Genomic DNA, 21,786 nt, shown 5'->3' with positions numbered 1-21,786 from the left:
CTCAGCCATAAAAAGAAATGAAATTGGGTTATTTGTAGTGAGGTGGATGGACCTAGAGTCTGTCATACAGAGTGAAGTAAGTCAGAAAGAGAAAAATAAATACCATATGCTAATGCATATATATGGAATCTAAAAAAAAAAAAAGGTACTTATGAACCTAGATGCAGGGCAAGAATAAAGAAAGATCCCAAAGAAATAGAAAATGGACTTGACCCCATAGAAAATGGACTTGAGGGCATGTGGGAGGGCGAAGCCGGGGCGAAGTGAGAGTAGCATCGACATATACACACTACTGAATGTAAAATAGTTGGCTGGTGGGAAGCAGCAGCATAGCACAGGGAGATCAGCTCGATGCTGTGTGATGACCTAGAGGAGTGGGATAGGGAGAATGGGAGTGAGGCTTAAGAGGGAGTTGATACGGGGACATGTGTATGCATATGGCTGATTCGCTTTGTTGTACAACAGAAGCTAACACAGGATTGTGAAGCAATTATACTCCAATAAAGATCTATTTAAAAAGAAACGATGTGGTATATATATATACACATGAAAGAACGAAATAATGCCATTTGAAGCAACATGGGTGGACCTAGAGATTATCATACTAAGCGAAGTCAGACAGAGAAAAACAAATATCATATGATTTCACTTATATGTGGAATCTAAAAAAATGATATAAATAAACTTATTTACAAAACAGAAATAGACCAAAAGGGAAAGGGAGGAGAGATAAATTGAGAGTTTGGGATTAACATATACACATCACTATATATAAAATAGATAACCAACAAGGACCTACTGTATAGCACAGGGAACTCTACTCAATATTCTGTAGTAACCTATAATGGAAAACAATCTGAGAAAGCATATATATATATTTAACTGAATCACTCTGCTGTATACCTGAAACTAACACAACACTGTAAATCAACTATACTTCAGTTAAAGAAAAATGATGTGTACTAGATTTTGGCTTGAGCAACTGTATGGATGGTAGAATCACTTGTTGAGATTGGGGTGGGTTTGTGTGTATTATTGTGCAGGTGAAAGGTGGTGATCAAGAATTTTTGTGACCACCTAGAGGGGTGGGATAGGGAGGATGGGAAGGAGATGCAAGAGGGAGGAGATATGGGGATATATGTATATGTATAACTGATTCACTTTGTTATAAAGCAGAAATAAACATACCATTGTAAAGCAATTATACCCCAATCAAGATGTTAAAAAAAAAGAATTTTGTTTTGATTGAGGTGAATTTGAGATGACTACTGATTTCCAAGAGGAGATGTCAAGTAGATAGATGAATAAATTAATGAGGAATTCGGTGAGGATGTCTGGACCTAGATTCATGAATGTCAGTGCCTTTGGCATGCGGATGGTATTTAGAGCTGTGGGATAGTCTGGCATCAGACAAGAAAAGAAGGCAGATAGAGAAAAACAGGGAGTCTAGTCCTTAGGGAAATGGACTCCATCATTAAAAGATGTAGCTGAGGAAGGGAAGACAAAAACTAATACTGGAAGCTGGTGGTGAACATGGTAGAGGGAAGCCTGGGTCGTTGTTCTTAAAATACCAGCAGGAATGAGTGTCTTCTAAAGAAGGAGGCCCTCAATTGCGTCAGATGCTGATGAGAAGACAAATGGCAGGAAGGAGTGATTGCATCTGACAAGGAGAATTGGAGTGGTGTTGGAAAGAGTAATTTTTTGTGGAGTGGTGGCTTTGGAAGCAGGAATGGAAGGGCTGGAACGATAATAATGAGGATGTGGGGATTGGGAAAGGTGCTGTGCCAGAGCCCAGGAGGCAGTGAGAACACCTGTTTGTCTATCCCAAGTGCAATGGAATGTTATTGAAAGGGTTTCAAATAGAGAGTTTTGAAATACTGTGTGGATAGTATATGGAGAGCAGACATGATGTGGGTTTGTGTGGCTAGAGAGAGAGAAATTAGGAGGCTTTTGCTGTGGTCCAGGTGAGAAATGAGGGCAGCTTATTCTAAGCATTTGGGTCCATGAAGGAATTATGTCACAGAAACCCTTCAGAGAACAAAGAAGCACGTTCAACAAGAGCAGCAAAAGTGTTTTATCTTTGGAAATGAGCGTGATCTTGCATTTGACAATATCTCATGTTAATTTATTCTGTTGACTAATTGTTCTTTGGAGAAATTGAACTCATTCTCCATTAGGTTTGACATGTTAAATTAATCAGATTTCTTAAAAGGCTTCCAAATTCTGAAAGCATCAGACAGTTCAAAATTGCATCCACATTTATCCACGCTGTTTTTGACATGACATGCAAAGAAAAATAGCCTCATCTATTCCTGTCTCTACACCAGCATAGGGGGGCATTTCCTAGGTTACAAATTATTTCCCCTTCTTCAAGATGAACTGACTGCCTTAAACTCAACTCTATGATTAATCCATTATTGATAAATAGAAGCCTTAAAAATACAGTGTTAAAAATTGCAACATACCATAGATCACGTTCCAACACTTTTCATTTCTCATCACTTCATTTCTGATTTTGATATTGCTTTTAAAAAAGAATTTCTCTTCTCTGTAATGAGATATGATGTCTATAGCACATTTCCTATTACACTGCCATTTTCCTTTAATGGAACTCAAACTATCAATTTTTCACTTGGAGCAAAATGAAATTCTTTTGCTGAGCTGTTGTGTTGACGATCCCTGTTGTTTTAGTTCTAGCTCTTCAAAACCATTAGTGATGTATACTTAATGGGTCTTCTTCTCACATCTCACCCATTTTTCTACATTTCTCACTGGTCCTAAATATTCTCTCCAAACATCTAACCTTTATGCTTTTCTACTAAGCTCTTCTCTTACATTTTAATCCCTCATTTAGATGTAGTTTACCATTATCTGTACTTAAAGATGTGGTTCTTGTTTGAGGAGATGTGATTACCTAAAAGTAGCTTTTGCAAAACTTTTAAATAGACTAAACTTTTAAGAGGACCTTTGCAGTCCTGAACAAAGATCTAACTACATTTCTGTGCAATTTGTAAATTTCCAACTTGAACGAATGCTCTGTTGCTCTTGAGAGTATTGAAAAGGTGTTTGACTTTGAACAGGAAGCATTTGTGCTCTGGTTTTCTCTCTGCCTCTGTCTCCCTCTATCTCTCTCTTTGTACTTCTCTAAAGACACTATCTGCCTCTCTCTGCTCCATCTCACCTGCATCTTGCACTGTTCCTCTGACTCCTGATTAAAGGAAGTTGTACCTCTTTTCTCTACCTTCCATTTTAATCCAGAGACTAGATTCCTCCTTCTCACCAACTCTCTTTCTTTTCACCACAGTTCTAACCGTCTGTACTTTATTGCTTTACACACTTGTGCACTGACCATGCCTTAAAGTTACTAGATAGTCAGGTATCACTCATTAATTCATTTCTTGGTCAGCTAGCCAACAAACACTCATAGTGTCCACACTAAATATATTATTTACTAGGAATGTAGACATGAATGAGACAGAATCTATGTCCTCAAGGAACATCCATGAGAGAAGGACACACCTAGGCCTGGATTCAAAAGGAAAACTCTCAGAAGACTTGCTGATATATCACATTTTCTTTATACCTACATCTGTTGATGGGCGCTTAGGTAGTTTCCATATCTTGGCTGTTGTAAATAATGCAGTGATAAACATAGGGGTGCAGATATCTTATCAAATTCGTGTTTTCTTATTCTTGGATAAACACCCAGAGGTGGGACAGCTAGATAATATGGTAGTTCTATTCTTCCTTTTTTGAGGAATCTCCATACTGTCTTCCATAGTGGCTGCCCCAATTTACATTCCTACCCACAGTGTTTGAGGGTTCCCTTTTCTCCACAGCTTTACCAACACTTGTTATTTCTTGCTTTTTTGATAACAGTCATTTAACAGGCATGAGGTTATATCTCATTGTGATTTTGATCTGCACTTCCCTAATAATTAGTGATGTTGAACATCTTTTCATGTACCTGTTGACCATCTGTATGTCTTCTTTGGAAAAATGTCTATTCAACTCCTCTGCCTGATTTTTAATTGGGTTGTTTTTGTTGCTGAGTTGTATACATTCTTTATATATTTTGGTTATTAACCCCTGATGGGATGTATCATTTGCAAATATCTTCTCCAATTTAGTACATTGTCTTTCATTTTGAAGCTTTTTAGTTTGATGTAGTAACATTTGTTTATTTTTGCTTTTGTTTCCCTTGCCTGAGAAGACATATCTAGAAACATATTGCTAAGATTTGTGTCAAAGAGTATATTGCCTATGTTTTCCTCTAGGAGTTTTATGGTTTTAGGTCTTACATTCAAGTCTTTAATCCATTTTGAGTTAATTTTTGTGTATGGCGTGAGATAGGGGTCTAGTTTCTTTCTTTTTCTTTCTTTCTTTCTTTCTTTTTTTTTTTTTTGCTTGTGACTACCTAGTTTTCCCAACACCATTTGCTGAAAAAACTATCCTTTCTCCCTTACATATTGTTCATTCCTTTGTCATAAATTAATTGCCCATACTTGTGTAGGTTTATTTCTGGGCTCTGTCCTCCGTATCATTGATCTATGTATCTGTTTTTCTGCTAATACCATGCTGTTTTGATTACTATGGCTTTGTAATATAGTTTGAAATCAGGGAGTGTGATACCTTCAGTTTTGTTATTTCTTCTTAAGATTGCTTTGGCTATTTGAGGTCTTTTATGGTTCTATATAAATTTTAGAATTTTTTGTTCCATTTCTGTGAAAATATCCTTGGGATTTTGATAGGGATGACATTGAAACTTTAGGTTGCTTTAGGTAATATGGGCATTTTAACAATGTTAATGATTCCAATCCATGAGCATGGAATACCTTTCCATTTATTTATGTCCTTTTCAATTTCTTTCAACAATGTCTTACTGTTTTCAGTGTACAGGTTAAATTTTACCTCCCTGGTTAAATTTATTCCTAGGTATTTTATTCTTTTTTTGCAGTTGTAAATGGAATTGTTTTCTTAATTTTCTTCATTTTCACTCTATAAGCCATCCTGTAACATCATGCCTCTGCACTTAACATCAGTTTAGATTTTAAAGCTCCAGAACAGTTTGTGAACTGTTCTTATATGCACAATACATTCTTATTAAATTTTACTGATCCTGTGGTTTTAATTTTGCTCTTTCTGGACATTTGACATCTTTATTTTGAACACTTTCAAATATGCACCAATAGCACCTAGCATCAATATTCAATATCAAATATCAGTATCATTAATTTATCAATAACTTGCCATTCTTCTTTCATCCATCACCATCATCCCTCATATCTTTTTTTTTTGTGGGGGGGGGGCAGAGGAATATTTTAAGCAAATCAAAGATGTCATATTATTTCACCTGTATACATTTTACTTTGGGTCTGTAATAGATATGAACTTGTAAATTAACAAACAATATTATTAGCACAACAAATACAATTAACAATATTCCTTAATAATTGCTTAATATCATCCAATACTCAACTCATGTTTGCTTTCTTCTGATTGTCTCAAAATGTCTTTCTGGAGTTGCTTTTTTTTTTTTAACAATTAAGAGCTCAAATAAGTCCATATATTGCATTTGGTTAATATGCGTATGAAGGTTCTTTTTACCTTTACAATTCCTTTTCCTCCCCGTTTTTTTTTTTTTTTTTTTTTTTTTTGCGGTACACGGGCCTCTCACTGTTGTGGCCTCTCCCGCTGCGGAGCACAGGCTCCGGACGCGCAGGCTCAGCGGCCATGGCTCACCGGCCCAGCCGCTCCGTGGCATGTGGGATCTTCCCGGACCGGGGCACGAACCCGTGTCCCCTGCATCGGCAGGCAGACTCCCAACCACTGCGCCACCAGGGAAGCCCTCCTCCCCATTTTTTTCATGCCAATTACTTGTTGAAGACACTTGGTTGTTTCTTCTGCAGAATTTCTCACATTCTCTATTGGGCTGATTATTTCAGTTGATTTTGTTTAATGCATTCCTTTATCCCACATATTTTCAGTAAACAGGCAGGACAATCTAATGGCATCATTAGATTCAGATTAATGTATTTTCTTTGGGCAAAACTTTTCTTCATAAGTGGTACAGTGTCCGTCTTATTACATCACTTCAGGGAACACATGATGTCTGGTGTCTCCTTTCTGTCAATATTACAGTTGATAACTAGGTTCGGATGTTGTTGATCTGAGCCACACTTTGCAAAAACCCTCATGAACCTCTCACTCATTGTTTTGGAGCCAAAACCATGTTCATTGTCCATGTCGATTATTTCATTATGTGTTGTAAAATGGTGATTACTATAATTCTATCATTCCTGGTACATTCATTAGTTAGCAGTTTTCTAGAATAAGAATTTTCCTTCATCAATTATTTAGAAAATATGGTTCATAGCCAAAAGACAGGATATAATCTTGATTCGCTTGATTCTGACCCTGTCTTTACCAAGTTTCAGAATGATGAGTTGGTAGAATACAATAAAATACAACACAGTATTGGAACCCAGGATTATGTGACTCTAAGCCTTTTTAATTTCCACCTTACTAGAGAGTTTAAAAGGTTGCATAAGAATATAAATGAAGTCTAAAAGTCCTAGTGCTTTTTGGCAGGCAGTAGGTTAAAGAGCCAGGATCCCTCCCTCATTCTGATGTTTCAGGAGAAATGTCAGAGGTTACCAAGTGTCACCCAGTTGCATTTCATAGCAGTTATGGACCTTTGCAGGCTGACTATCGTAATCACCATGGACTCTCAACACTCCGATGGTCAACAGCTATGTTTAATTTATACCCCATCCCTTCTACGGTGCTCCGGGCTGGAAGAACAGCAGAGAGGGTGCTTGCTGGGGCATTTCCTTCTATTTCACTTCCTGCAGCAGTCTGACACCTTTGGAGAAGAGGAGAGTTATGTGAGTAAATACAGTATTTCCTCTCCAGCCCCAAGGGGGTTGCCTTTGTCAGCATCAGCAGAAAATTGTAGATTGGAAGTGACTCGCTGTTGCTCTCGAGCTAGACCAGCACAGCAGCTGAAACCACACACGTCTCTGTGTGCCCATGTGAAAACCTGAAAATAATGTGTTTATCCGCGTGCTTTTAAAATAAGAATGATTTTTCAAGAACCCTTGGAGTGTTCCTTGGAGGCACCAAGGAAATCGTGGGAGGTTCAGTTAACTGCTCTTTTTCCACCTGTTGCTCTCCTGGGCAGGTGGCCTGGGAGGGGTTATCTCCAGGCACCATTGCCTTAGAAAAAGGTTGGAACTTTCTCCAGCCATCCCTCCCCCAAATTTGAAATGTTCTTACTAAGCCTACATGGGAGGATGGAGCCCAACCTTAGTCATATCAAAGGGATGGAGTTGGATAACAGAGATATTTAGAATTGTAATATGTATACAAATTCCACCCCTCCTCTCTACTGGGAACCCAAAAGGGTAGAGAAGATTCCTTCACACAACTGTCTTGGGGAGTGGGAGGAGGGATGGTCAGAGTAGTGGGTATCCAAGAATACAGAGAAGAGGGCAGAAGGTTGGAGATTCAGGAAGGGCAAGGGAGTCCAAGGAGAGCAGAGGGTGCAGTGGGGCCAGGAGTCAGGTGGATTCCAAGGGGAGAGTCCTGGCTCCCTTCCTTACTGCTCCCGAGTTCTCTGCCCCTCCTCTTCTTTCTCCCCCAGTGTCCTGATTGGGATGGCTCTTGGCAGGTGGTCCAGTACTGAGTCTTTGGGAGAGCCTGAGGCTGCAGATGGCTGTGGTGGGTGAGAACAGGGCATACTCTCAGCTCATCTCCATGCTCATATTCCCATAAAGGTCATTACAGAGTATTGAGTAGAGTTCCCTGTGCTCTACAGTAGGTCCTTGTTGATTATCTACCTTATACATAGTAGTGTGTATGTGTCAATAACAATCTCCCAATTATTCCTTCCCCCTTTTCCCCCTGGTAACCATAAGTTTGTTCTCTAGGTCTGTGAGTCTATTTCTGTTTTGTATATAAGTTCATTCATACCAATTTTTGTTTTTTCTGTGGTACGTGGGCCTCTCACTGTTGTGGCCTCTCCCGTTGTGGAGCACAGGCTCTGGACGCGCAGGCCCAGCAGCCATGGCTCATGGGCTCAGCTGCTCCACGGCATGTGGGATCTTTCCGGACAGGGGCACAAACCCGTGTCCCCTGCATCAGCAGGCGGACTCTCAACCACTGCACCAGCAGGGAAGCCCCATACCAATTTTTTTTAAGATTCCACATATAAGCGGTATCATTTGATATTTGTCTTTGTATGACTTACTTCACTCAGTATGATAATCTCTAGGTCCATCCATGTTGTTGCAAATGGCATTATTTCATTCTTTTTTGTGGCTGAGCAATATTCCACTGTATAGATGTACCACAGCTCCTTTCTTTTTAACACTGAATGATAGTCGATTGTCTGGATGTCCCAAAGATTATTTATCCATTCACTTAGTAAAAGACATCTTGTTGCTTTCAAGTTTTGGCAAATTATGAATAAAGTTGCTAAAAACATTCACGTGCAGGTTTTTCTGTGGATCTAAATTTTCAACTCACTTGAGTAAATTCCTAGGAGAATGATTACTCTATCATATGATAGGACTATGCTTAGTTTTGTAAGAAACCCTCAAAGTGTCTTCTAAGATGACTGTGCCATTTGCACTCCCACCAGCAGTGAATGAGAGTTCATGTTGCCCTGCATCTTCCCTAGCACTTTGCATGGTTAGTATTTGGGGTTTCGGCCTTTCTGATAGACGTGTAGTGACATCTCATTGTTGTTTTAATTTGCATCTCCCTGCTGATATTTGATATTAAGCATCTCTTCATATGCTTATTTTTCATCTGTGTATGTTTCTATGGTGATGTGCCTGCTCAGATATTTTGGCCACTTTTAAATTGGGTTGTTTCCTTATTGTCGAGTTTTAAGACTTCTTGGCATGTTTTCAATACAAGTTCTTTGCAAATATTTTCTCTGAGTCTGTGGCCTGACCTTTCATTCTCTTAAAGGCCTTTAAGAGATTTCCCAAATGTCTCAAAAGCACTGGGTTACACTACGGTGGGCTACAGGGCTTCAGAACAGAAGACAAGTCATCTAAGATAACTTCACAGAGTTGGTCCTTGTAGCCACTTAGAATACTCCTGACATTTCATAAAACCTATAAAAGTGTTTGTAAGATAAAAGAAAAGAACTAAATCAAGGGTGTTGTAAGTAGATGGTAGTTTATATGAACCTTAAAGATAGAGAAGTTATTAGATAGGCAGGATGGGATGGAATTCAACTGATGGAGATAACATTTGCAAAAGTCATAGCATGAACATAATTAGTGATGTTTTCTGGTGAGGAAGGAAACTATAGGGCAGAGTAGAGGAAACCATTCCTCAAAAGAGAAAAAGAAGGTGGACTATATATTCTATTATTAATAATAGAATAACAACTGTAATGAGGGCCCATGACTATAGAATGTATTTCTTTAGATGGCTGTAAAACATGAAATTGCACTTTGAATTTGCTGTATATTTTGGCAATTATCCTAGCATTTTTATTGAGGTCATTCCCCCCTTCCCATTAAGCCATGAGAGTCATGGACTCCTGGAATCACCAGGGTGACACAGAGAAGACAAGGAGAAAGGAGAGTTTCTGGAACCATCACTGGCATCATGAAGCCAAGAAATGTGTTGTTTCAAGTCCAGCCAAAGGAACTAACATTCAAAGAGTTTTAAAGTCATAATTTCCCACTTGGTATCATTTGTCACACACGTTCAGCCACCTCTATTCTTATAATAGGCTGCACTCCACTACAAAAAGGGCCATTGTCAAAACAACCTGAGAAATATTTCTAATGATTCCTTTAGGGTTCTCATCTGGTGCCCACTCATTCTTTCTTTCTTTTTTTTCCTTTTGCTCTGGCTAGGAGGTCCCTAAAGCAGAAACAGTGCAGGTTTGCTGGCCACTGGTCCAGTGCTAGTAATTATAGTGTACACCTTATGCATTAGTTGTCGTGAAATAGGGATTCTGGAGCTGGAATCTCAGATTACCCATTCACCTCTCTGAGGCTCAGATATTATACATGCAGAATGAAAAGAAGAAGAAGAACTCCTTTATAGGCTTGTGGTAAAGATTCCATCAATTTATACAAGTAAAGTATTTAGAACAGTGCCTGACACATAGCAAGTATTTAATAATGTTCAGTTACTACTTTTTAATAGTTTTTTTATTTATTTCTTTTTTTATTTTTTATTTTTTTATTTTTTATTTTTTAACATCTTTATTGGGGTATAATTGGTTTACAATGGTGTGTTAGTTTCTGCTTTACAACAAAGTGAATCAGTTATACATATACATATGTTCCCATCTCTCTTCCCTCCCGCGTCTCGCTCCCTCCCACCTTCCCTATCCCACCCCTCCAGGCCGTCACAAAGCACCGAGCCAATATCCCTGTGCCATGCGGCTGCTTCCCACTAGCTATCTACCTTACTACGTTTGTTAGTGTGTATATGTCCATGACTCTCTCCCGCCCCGTCACAGCTCACCCTTCCCCCTCCCCATAACCTCAAGTCCGTTCTCTAGGAGGTCTGCGTCTTTATTCCTGCCTTACCCCTAGGTTCTTCATGACATTTTCTTTTTTCTTAAATTCCATATATATGTGTTAGCATACGGTATTTGTCTTTTTCTTTCTGACTTACTTCACTCTGTATGACAGACTCTAGGTCTATCCACCTCATTACAAATAGCTCAATTTCGTTTCTTTTTATGGCTGAGTAATATTCCATTGTATATATGTGCCACATCTTTTTATCCATTCATCCGATGATGGGCACTTAGGTTGTTTCCATCTCCGGGCTATTGTAAATAGAGCTGCAATGAACATTTTGGTACATGACTCTTTTTGAATTTCAGTTTTCTCAGGGTATATGCCCAGTAGTGGGATTGCTGGGTCATATGGTAGTTCTATTTGTAGTTTTTTAAGGAACCTCCATACTGTTCTCCATAGTGGCTGTATCAATTTACATTCCCACCAACAGTGTAAGAGTGTACCCTTTCCTCCACACCCTCTCCAGCATTTGTTGTTTGTAGATTTTGTGATGATGCCCATTATAACTGGTGTGAGGTGATACCTCATTGTAGTTTTGATTTGCATTTCTCTAATAATTAGTGATGTTGAGCAGCTTTTCATGTGCTTCCTGGCCATCTGTATGTCTTCTTTGGAGAAATGTCTATTTAGATCTTCTGTGCATTTTTAGATTGGGTCGTTTGTTTTTTTAATATTGAGGTGCATGAGCTGTTTATATATTTTGGAGATTAATCCTTTGTCCATTGATTCCTTTGCAAATATTTTCTCCCATTCTGAGGGTTGTCTTTTTATCTTGTTTATGGTTTCCTTTGCTATGCAAAAGCTTTTAAGTTTCACTAGGTCCCAATTGTTTATTTTTGTTTTTATTTCCATTACTATAGGAGGTGGATCAAGAAAGATCTTGCTGTGATTTATGACAAAGAGTGTTCATCCTATGTTTTCCTCTAAGAGTTTTATAGTGTCCGGTCTAACATTTAGGTCTCTAATCCATTTTGAGTTTATTTTTGTGTATGGTGTTAGGGAGTGTTCTAATTTCATTCTTTTACATGTAGCTGTCCAGTTTTCCCAGCACCACTTATTGAAGAGACTGTCTTTTCTCCATTGTATATCCTTGCCTCCTTTGTCATAGATTAGTTGACCATAGGTGTGTGGGTTTATCTCTGGGCTTACTATCTTTTTCCATTGATCTATGTTTCTGTTTTTGTGCCAGTACCATATTGTCTTGATTACTGTAGCTTTGTAGTATAGTCTGAAGTCAGGGAGTCTGATTCCTCCAGCTCTGTTTTTTTCCCTCAAGACTGCTTTGGTTATTTGGGGTTTTTGTGTCTCCATACAAATTTTAAGATGAGTTGTTCTAGTTCTGTAAAAAAATGCCACTGGTAATTTGATAGGTATTGCATTGAATCTGTAGATTGCTTTGGGTAGTATAGTCATTTTCACAATATTGATTCTTCCAATCCAAGAACATGGTATATCTCTCCATCTGTTGGTATCATCTTGATTTTCTTTCATCAGTGTCTTATAGTTTTCTGCATATAGGTCTTTTGTCTCCCTAGGTAGGTTTACTCCTAGGTATTTTATTCTTTTTGTTGCAGTGGTCAATGGGAGTGTTTCCTTAATTTCTCTTTCAGATTTTTCATGATTAGTGTATGGGAATACAAGAGATTTCTGTGCATTAATTTTGTATCCTGCAACTTTACCAAATTCATTGATTAGCTCTAGTAGTTCTCTGCTGGCATCTTTAGGATTTTCTATGTATAGTATCATGCCATCTGCAAAGAGTGACAGTTTTAACTTCTTCTTTTCCAATTTGTATTCCTTTTATTTCTTTTTCTTCTCTGATGGCCATGGCTAGGACTTCCAAAACTATGTTGAATAATAGTGGTGAGAGTGGACATCCTTGTCTTGTTCCTGATCTTAGGGGAAATGTTTTCAGTTTTTCATCACTGAGAATGATGTTGCTGTGGGTTTGTCCTATATAGGCTTTATTATGTTGAGGTAGGTTCCCTCTATGCCCACTTTCTGGAGAGTTTTTATCATAAATTGGTGTTGAATTTTGTCAAAAGCTTTTTCTGCATCTATTGAGATGATCATATGGATTTTATTCTTCAGTTTGTCAATATGTTTTATCACATTGATTGATTTACATATATTGAAGAATCCTTGCATCCCTGGGATAAATCCCACTTGATCATGGTGCATGATCATTTTAATGTGTTGTTGGATTCTGTTTGCTCATATTTTGTTGAGGATTTTTGCATCTATGTTCATCAGTGATATTGGTCTCTAATTTTCTTTTTTTTGTACTATCTTTGTCTGGTTTTGGTATCAGGGTGATGGTGGCCTCATAGAATGAGATTGGCAGTGTTCTTTCCTCTGCAATTTTTTGGAAGAGTTTGAGAAAGATGAGTGTTAGCTCTTCTCTAAATGTCTGATAGAATTCGCCTGTGAAGCCATCTGGTCCTGGACTTTTGTTTGTTGGAAGATTTTTAATCACAGTTTCACTTTCATTACTTGTGATTGGTCTCTTCATATTTTCTATTTCTTCCTGGTTCAGTCTTGGAAGGTTATACCTTTCTAAGAATTTTTCCATTTCTTCCAGGTTGTCCATTTTATTGGCATAGAGTTGCTTGTAGTAGTCTCTTAGGATGCATTGTATTTCTGTGATGTCTGTTGTAACTTCTCTTTTTTCATTTCTAATTTTATTGATTTGAGTCCTCTCCCTCTTTTTCTTGATGAGTCTGGATAATGGTTTATCAATTTTGTTTATTTTCTGAAAGAACCAGCTTTTAGTTTTATTGATCTTTGCTATTGTTTTCTTAGTTTCTATTTCATTTATTTCTGCTCTGATCTTTATAATTTCTTTCCTTCTCCTAAGTTTGGGTTTTGTTTTTTCTTCTTTCTCTAATTCCTTTATATGTAAGGTTAGATTCTTTATTTGAGATGTTTCTTGTTTCTTGGGGTAGGATTTTATTGCTATAAACTTCTCCTTAGAACTACTTTTGCTGCATCCCATAGGTTTTGGATTGTCATGTTTTCATTGTCATTTGTCTCTAGGTATTGTTTGATTCCCTCTTTGTTACTGTCTTTGATCTCTTGGTTATTTAATAACGTATTGTTTAGCCTCCATGTGTTTGTGTTTTTTACATTTTTTTCTCCTGTCTTTTATTTCTAATCTCATAGCGTTGTGGTCAGAAAAGATGCTTTATATGTTTTCAATTCTCTTAACTTTACTGAGGCTTGATTTGTGACCCAAGATGTGATCTCTGCCAGATAATGTTCCGTGTGCACTTGGGAAGAAACTGTAATCTGCTGTTTTTGGATGGAATGTCCTATAAATATCAATTAAATCTATCCGGTCTATTGTGTCATTTAAAGCTTGTGTTTCCTTATTAATTTTCTGTCTGGATGATCTGTCCATTGGTGTAAGGGAGGTGTTAAAGTCCCCCAGTATTATTGTGTTACTGTCGATTTCCTCTTTTATAGCAGTTGCCTTATGTATTGAGGTGCTCCTATGTTGGGTGCATATACATTTATAATTGTTATATCTTCTTCTTGGATTGATCCCTTGATCATTATGTAGTTTCATTCCTTGTCTCTTTTAACATTCTTTATTTTAAAGTCTAGTTTTATCTGATATGAGTATTGCTACTCCAGGTTTCTTTTGGAATATCTTTTCCATCCCCTCACTTTCAGTCTGTATGTGTCCCTAGGTGTGAAGTGGGTCTCTTGTAGACAGCATATAGATGGGTCTTGTTTTAGTATCCATTCAGCAAGCATGTGTCTTTTGGTTGGAACATTTAATCCATTCATGTTTAAGGTAATTATCGATATGTATGTTCCTATGACCATTTTCTTAATTGTTTTGGGTTTGTTTTTGTAGGTCCTTTTCTTCTCCTTTTTTACCTGCTTAGAGAAGTTCCTTTAGCATTTGTTGTAGAGCTGGTTTGGTGGTGCTGAATTCTCTTAGCTTTTGCTTGTCTGTAAAGTTTTTGATTTCTCCATCGAATCTGAATGAGATCCTTGCTGGGTAGAGTAATCTTGGTTGTAGGCTCTTCCCTTTCATCACTTTAAGTATATCATGCCACTCCCTTCTGGCTTGTAGAGTTTTTGCTGAGAAATCAGCTCTTAACTTTATGGGAGTTCCCTTGTATGTTATTTGTCGTTTTTCCCTTGCTGCTTTCAATATTTTTTCTTTGTCTTTAATTTTTGCCTGTTTGATTAGTATGTGTCTCATCGTGTTTTTTCTTGGGTTTATCCTGTATGGGACTCTCTGTGTTCCTGGACTTGAGTTGCTATTTCTTTTCCCATGTTAGGGAAATTTTTGACTATAATATCTTCAAATATTTTCTCAGGTTGTTTCTCTCTCTCTTCTCCTTCTGGGACCCCTATGATGGGAATGTTGTTGCGTTTATTGTTGTCCCAGAGGTCTCTTAGGCTGTCTTCATTTCTTCTTTTTTTTTAATTAATTAATTTGTTTTTATATTTATCTTGGCTGTGTTGGGTCTCCGTTTCTGTGCGAGGGTTTTCTCTAGTTGGGGTAAGCAGGGACCACTCTTCGTTGTGGTGCATGGGCTTCTCACTATTGTGGCCTCTCTTGTTGCGGAACACAGGCTCCAGATGCACAGGCTCAGTTGTTGTGGCTCTTGGGCCTAGTTGCTCTGCAGCATGTGGCATCTTCCCAGACCAGGGCTCGAACCCATTTCCCCTGCATTGGAAGGCATATTCTCAACCAGTGCACCACCAGGGAAGCCCTGTCTTCATTTCTTTTCATTCTTTTTTCTTTATTCTATTCCACAGCAGTGAATTCCACCATTTTGTCTTTCAGGTCACTTATCCGTTCTTCTGCCTCAGTTATTCTGCTATTGATTCCTTCTAGTGTAATTTTCATTTCAGTTACTGTATTGTTCATCTCTGTTTGTTTCTTCTTTAATTCTTCTAGGTCTTTGTTAAACATTTCTTGCATCTTCTTGCTCTTTGCCTCCATTGTTTCTCCGAGGTCCTGGATCATCTTCACTGTCATTATTCTGAATTCTTTTTCTGGAAGGTTGCCTATCTCCACTTCACTTATTTGTTTTTCTAGGGTTTTATCTTGTTCCTTTATCTGGTACATAGCCTTTTCATCTTTTCTATCTTTCTGTGAATGTGGTTTTTGTTCCACAGGCTGCAGGATTGTAGTTCTTCTTGCTTCTGCTGTCTGCCCTGTCACCCACTCATTCTTTTTTGAAGACTCTTGGCAAGTTAAGGTATGTGGACTCTTCTAGAGAACCTGCTCACATTTCCCAGATGGATCTTTGCACTTTGGATATCTTGGTGCCACTTAAATCTACACAAGTCTCTATCCCAATATCCTTATATCATAAAGTGCATGCTGAAGTTCCATATACAGCAGTGAGAAAATGTAGGAAAAGTGGATGGTCTCATCTCTAATTATAGTGCATAGAGTTACATAAACCCCAAAGTACAGTCAGGAGGTTCAGATACCACCATGCCCTGGGCAGGGAAAGGCAGAAGGAAGAAAAAGCACAGAGCTCTCACCCAGATGTAAAGGAGAAGGAGATTACAAAGCCAGAGTGTGGACTCTGCCTGTTACCTGGTACCCCATATAACCCACTCCAGTTCCATATGATTGTTTTCCCCCTCACATCCTCTTTGCTGTAGAAAATTGCAGGACATGAAGCAGGAGCAAGGATGTCCTTACTACACCCTGAGGAGGTGCACACCACGGTGGGGGCATTCATCACAATATCAAGGACTAAGTTTAAAGAGAAGTGAACACTATATTCAAGGAATAAAATGCCTGTTGATTGCATTTTCTTTCCCATTAATACCAAACAAATGTTTTTCCATTTTAGTCAGCTGTGCTGAATTCCAATCTGGGTGTCCTTTTTAAGTTCCACAATTAATCACCTGACAGAAGGAAGGCAGGGGGTGTGGGTGGGAAATGAGTTGGTAGGAGAATGGAATCAGCGAGGAAACACACAATTACAGCTGTGTGATGGGCTGCACCAAAGGCAGCGGTTTCTGTCTACCCCATTCCTCTGAACAGCAACAGCAGGAAACCAGTGATGGACCCAGGTGAAAACATACATTTAAGCACTCTTGGCTCTCCCCCTGCTCAGTCTGTGTTGGCCACACAATTTGGAAGGCTGAAGCCAGAGAAAGTGCAGTTAGGAGTTTCAGTTTTCAAATTATGAAACATTTACCTTGTTCTTGAAAGAGAAAGATGTGTGCCTGGCAGAAGATGAGCCCACCTGGGTGCCGCCCAGCCATTCCTCTCTTGTATCATGTAGCATCTCCTCATCACATGTCTGCAGGGACCGTGAGCATCTTGGAACATCCCACCAGTTCCCAAACATGAAACTCCTTTGGCTTCTCTCTCTTACGACTTTCTTTGTCTCACCCTGCAAAGAGAGAAAAGATGGGCATGCATTGCAATTACCTATTAAGGGAGACAAAAAGGTTGCTTTTGAATTTCAAGTTTAACACCTATTAACACAACTGTGTATCTTAGGAAGATTGTTTCTTTAAATGTAAACTTCTTTTCTTTCTCCTTTTGCAAACAGCGTTAATTGGGGATGTGTCATAATTTCTTAAGTTCTTTTTATCTGATTTCAGTTGATCAAAATATTAGTTGGTCATCTACTTAATCATTCAATAATGTCTTATTAGGTGGTGAGGATAAAAGCATTTATTTTAAGATGGTTTCTAGAGATGGGTTTATATAACACTAGGGTTTGTAACACTTTGCTATGTAGCAAGGAAATTTACTGTCTCACAACGGCAAAGAAGTCCTGAGCTAGTCTTATTATTCTCCATTTAACAGATGAGGAAACTCAGAGGAATTAGGTCACTCACCCAAGATCCAGGGCTTATAAGTGGCAGAAGCAAGTTGCAAACCAACGTCTCTATAACCTTGATAACCTTACAATATGCAGCTCTCCATCATGGCATACAGGAGTTAGGCTCTGCTTCTCAGAGCGGGGAAATGGAAGGGGCTGGTACTGGTGCTGTTTGTGGATCTACCTGTTGGAGAATGAACCCTGCTCCTATTTTTGGTGGTGAGCATTTCCATTGAAATATTACAGCCTTGTGGGTCAGCTGCATGCCTCCTCTGAGATCCATTTTAATGTTTCTATGTAGTTATCCCCTCAGTTTGGTGGGTTCTTGCCTTATTTCAAGTACTGTCTTCAGGCCAATGGAATGATTCCTGCAGAGAGTCTATATCATCCCAGGGTAGCCCTTCCTGGTCACCTACAGCTGCAAGGTCATGGAGGCCTGTCTCCCTCACCTGGATGGGACGTCCCTAAACATAAATTACATTCCCGATTTCCCCTGCAAGATCAGCTGAAGCGGCTTCTGTAGGGTGTTGTCTGAACTCACACCTTTACTTGTCTTCTTCTCCTTTTCTGTCTGTCTTTCTTTTACTAGATTCTCCTTAATCAATGATTTGCTCCTGATCCTTGTTTCAGGATTTGCTTCTGGGGAAACCCACCTAAGACATGCAGTATTCATGTTTGTGTGTTACAGATATATATATTCAGTCATGTTCGAAACTCACGGAGAGTGATGTCTATGGAAAAATGGCATCGTGTTTGAAGCCAGATGAATCTTGCAAACCTAATAACCATTGCTGCTGAGGCTGTCAGGCAAGGTAGCCCAAGCCCACCGGCTCTCACCTTGCTTGTTTCATAATGTGTGAAATGTCAGTAATGGTACCGAAATGGAAGGAGTCTGAATTTAATAGGATAAAGTATTTAAATCACTTACTACTCAATGGCCTAGTTATTATAACCCCAAACAGAATAAAGTTTGAGACATTGACTCCCAGAAGTCATGAAGAAACTGCATTTAAAATATAAATGATTTTCCTTTGATTATGTTTTTGTATAGATCTTTCTCATAGAAAGGAAGAAACAAATCAGTACAGCCCTGGCCTTCACAGGGACAGTCAATGCCTGCTTGGAGTTCTATAGTGTTGCTGGTAATTTGTTCTCACCCTCAGGAGGCCCTGTGGTCTGTGAATGGAAAAATAAACATTTTTGTTTGTTTCTTCATTTAGTATATGTCAGTCTTTCATTGATCTTGGCTATTTCCCTCAAAGGGCTGCATGTAGAAGCAGTTTTCACAGCACAGATAAATATTAAAGGCATATTTAGTTCCCTACAGTAAACTAAACAGAGGAGACAAACAGTCCTATCACCAAAGAATGTATTTGAAGGCAGATTAAGGGATGGCCATAAAAATGACCTGCCTAAAGCCCTAAAAAAAGATGCCTTTCCTAAAACTCAAGGACCTGCCATCTTCCCTTGGGCGTAAATAAGTTCATTTTTATCATTTTTTAAAGATTATCCATATAAAGATTATCCATATCATATGGTATTTGTCTTTCTCTTTCTGACTTACTTCACTTAGTATGATCATCTCTAGGTTCATCCACGTTGCTGCAAATGGCATTATTTCATTCTTTTTTTATGGCTGAGTAATATTCCATTGTATATATGTACCACATCCTCTTTATCCATTCCTCTGTCAGTGGACATTTACGTTATTTCCATGTTTTAGCTATTGTGAATAGTGCTTCTGTGAACATTGGGGTGCATGTATCCTTTCGAATTAGAGTTTTCATCTTTTCTGGATATATGCTCAGGTTGGAACTGCAGGATCATACGGCAGCTCTATTTTTAGTTTTTTAAGGAACATCCATGCCGGTTGTACCAATTTACATTCCTGCCAAGAGTGTAGGAGGGTTCTTTTTTTGAGGAGGGGGATTTTTTTTCTTTTTTTTTTTAAAGGAAGGCTGAATCTGGGTTCTTATAGCCACACTTGACTGCTCCCTTATGAATCCTCTATTTCTTTTTGCAGCTAGTAGAAGAGAGCTGAGATTTTTAAAAATAAATTTATTTATTTTTGGCTGTGTTGGGTCTTCGTTTCTGTACAAGGGCTTTCTCTAGTTGTGGCAAGCGGGGGCCACTCTTCATCGCGGTGCGCGGGCCTTTCACTGTCGCGGCCTCTCTAGTTGCGGAGCACAGGCTCCAGACGCGCAGGCTCAGTAGTTGTGGCTCACGGGCCCAGTTGCTCCACGGCATGTGGGATCTTCCCAGACCAGGGCTCGAAGCCGTATCCCCTGCATTGGCAGGCAGATTCTCAACCACTGCGCCACCAGGGAAGCCTGAGGAGCGGGATTTTAGTCTGCATTGTTTACTATATTTTCAATCCCCCAGAACAGTGCCTGACACGTAGTAGGCCCTTAATAAATATGTTATAAATGAAAGGATGCATTTCCCTTGGTAATAGTTATAGCTCCCTCAATGACGGATCCTGTGTAACATTATAACAAGAGAAATGTATTGCTTCGGCTTGCCAAATCAAGGGTCCTTGTTAAAAGGCAAATATCTCTAGGTAAAAAGTGATGGAGATATTTTAAATCTTGACCTAACCAAACAGAAGCAAGTTAAACCCTTGTTTAAATTTGCTTTTCAGAGGTTCTGGTTTGTTAGAATCTTAAGTGGTACCTGGAGGCTAATAGAAGCTGGTTGCTTTTGAGCTCAAACACTTGCTGTAGGAAGTGAGATTGTGGGTGGGGTTTCATCCATCCAGGCATCAGCAGCCACGGAAAATACATGTTCAGCTATAGATTGTTTAATCCAGTTTAGGGAGTTAAGTAGAAAATGTCTTCTTGATTGGAAGCCATTTCTGCTCTTCCTGGGTTGTTAGGTACTTCATCACAAGGGTAGATTTTGTCTCCTCTTTCTCTGTATATTCTGGAAGGTTTAATAGAGGGCAGTAAAACCTTTAGTAAATGGCTTCAACAACAGGCTGTGTCGCTGGAATAATTCCTGAAAGACATAAAGACATATGATAGTTATCACTGTAGGAATTTTATTTTTTATTTTTTGCGGTATGTGGGCCTCTCACTGTTGTGGCCTCTCCCATTCCGGAGCACAGGCTCCGGACGTGCAGGCTCAGCGGCCATGGCTCATGGGCCCAGCTACTCCGCGGCATGTGGGATCTTCCCGGACCGGGGCACGAACCTGTGTCCCCTGCATTGGCAGGCAGACTCCCAACCACTGTGCCACCAGGGAAACCCCACTGTAGGGATTTTTGATGGCAAAGTAGAACGCTCTCTTGATGTCCTAGGGCAGTTTTGACTCCGAGATGGTTAAGGAATTACAAAAGATAATTCTATTCCAAGACTAGAGAATCTAACAAGATTATAGTCAGCTGTGGTTGAGATCAGTTAAAGAAAGGAAAAAGCATAACAAAATCTAGAAACATTGACCCTGTAGGTTTTATCTTTGAATGTGCTATTTATTAGTATTACTCTGTTTAGTGTTTAGAGATATCTGTTTAGACTTAAATTTTGGGAAGTATCAACATAGTATTCTGATTCTTAGAAAAGAATATGCTTCTCAGTTCAAACTACATAATTAAGATACCTGTGCTCCACAGTGGCAATTTTCTGGAAGAAAAGAAAAGAGACAGGACTCAGGAGAAGCCCTCACTTGGCATTTGGGGCTGGAGAGGGGTGGGGAAGGCACCAATGGGGAGAAGGTGCAGAGAGTAGAACTTGAGAGCTCTTGACAAAGAGGGCAGGCATTAGCTAAGCACCTTCTTGCAAGTGGCTGCCATATAAATTGCAGAATCTTGGCCACTTGTCCTCTTGGCTTTTCTCTCTGTCAGAATGCCAGAAGGAGTAAGTGTTTGTGGAGCGTAGGGAGGACATGATGAGAATTTAAGTGATGGTTTAGAGAGTCTGGTGGAGTGGCTCAGGTTGCCTAAATGGCTGGTGAAAGTAGGAAGTCCTATACATGCATTCCCAAGTGTCTTTCCTTCCTGACCCTCCCCCACAGCGGCCTCTGCCTACCAGGAGGTGTGGAGCTGCATCTGCTATAATTTCTACCCAGGAGAGCTATGCATCACTGTGTGATCCTGGAGTTGATGGCTGGCAGTTAAGCTGTCCCTGGGGGCTTTGCAGATTTAGTGATTCACCCTCCTGGAAAGCATGACTGGATTAATATTGATGCCCCAGGGAGAAGGGTTATTGTAAAAATGGAATCCTGGAACAGTCACTTTTACTGCCTCAACCTATTTGCATCATTGCTTTAGAAGGAGGCAGAGATATTTCTATTTTTTAGCTTGCTTCTTTGTGAGCAAAGGGAAGGGAGTTATGTTCCCTGAAATGAGATCTTGATTTTTCAAAGTAGAATCAATAGGCTGCCTCATTTCTGGGAAGAGAGAA

Source organism: Orcinus orca, chromosome 7 (assembly GCF_937001465.1).
Source record: "Orcinus orca chromosome 7, mOrcOrc1.1, whole genome shotgun sequence".
NCBI lineage: Eukaryota > Metazoa > Chordata > Mammalia > Artiodactyla > Delphinidae > Orcinus > Orcinus orca.
This window is presented reverse-complemented; position numbering follows the sequence as displayed.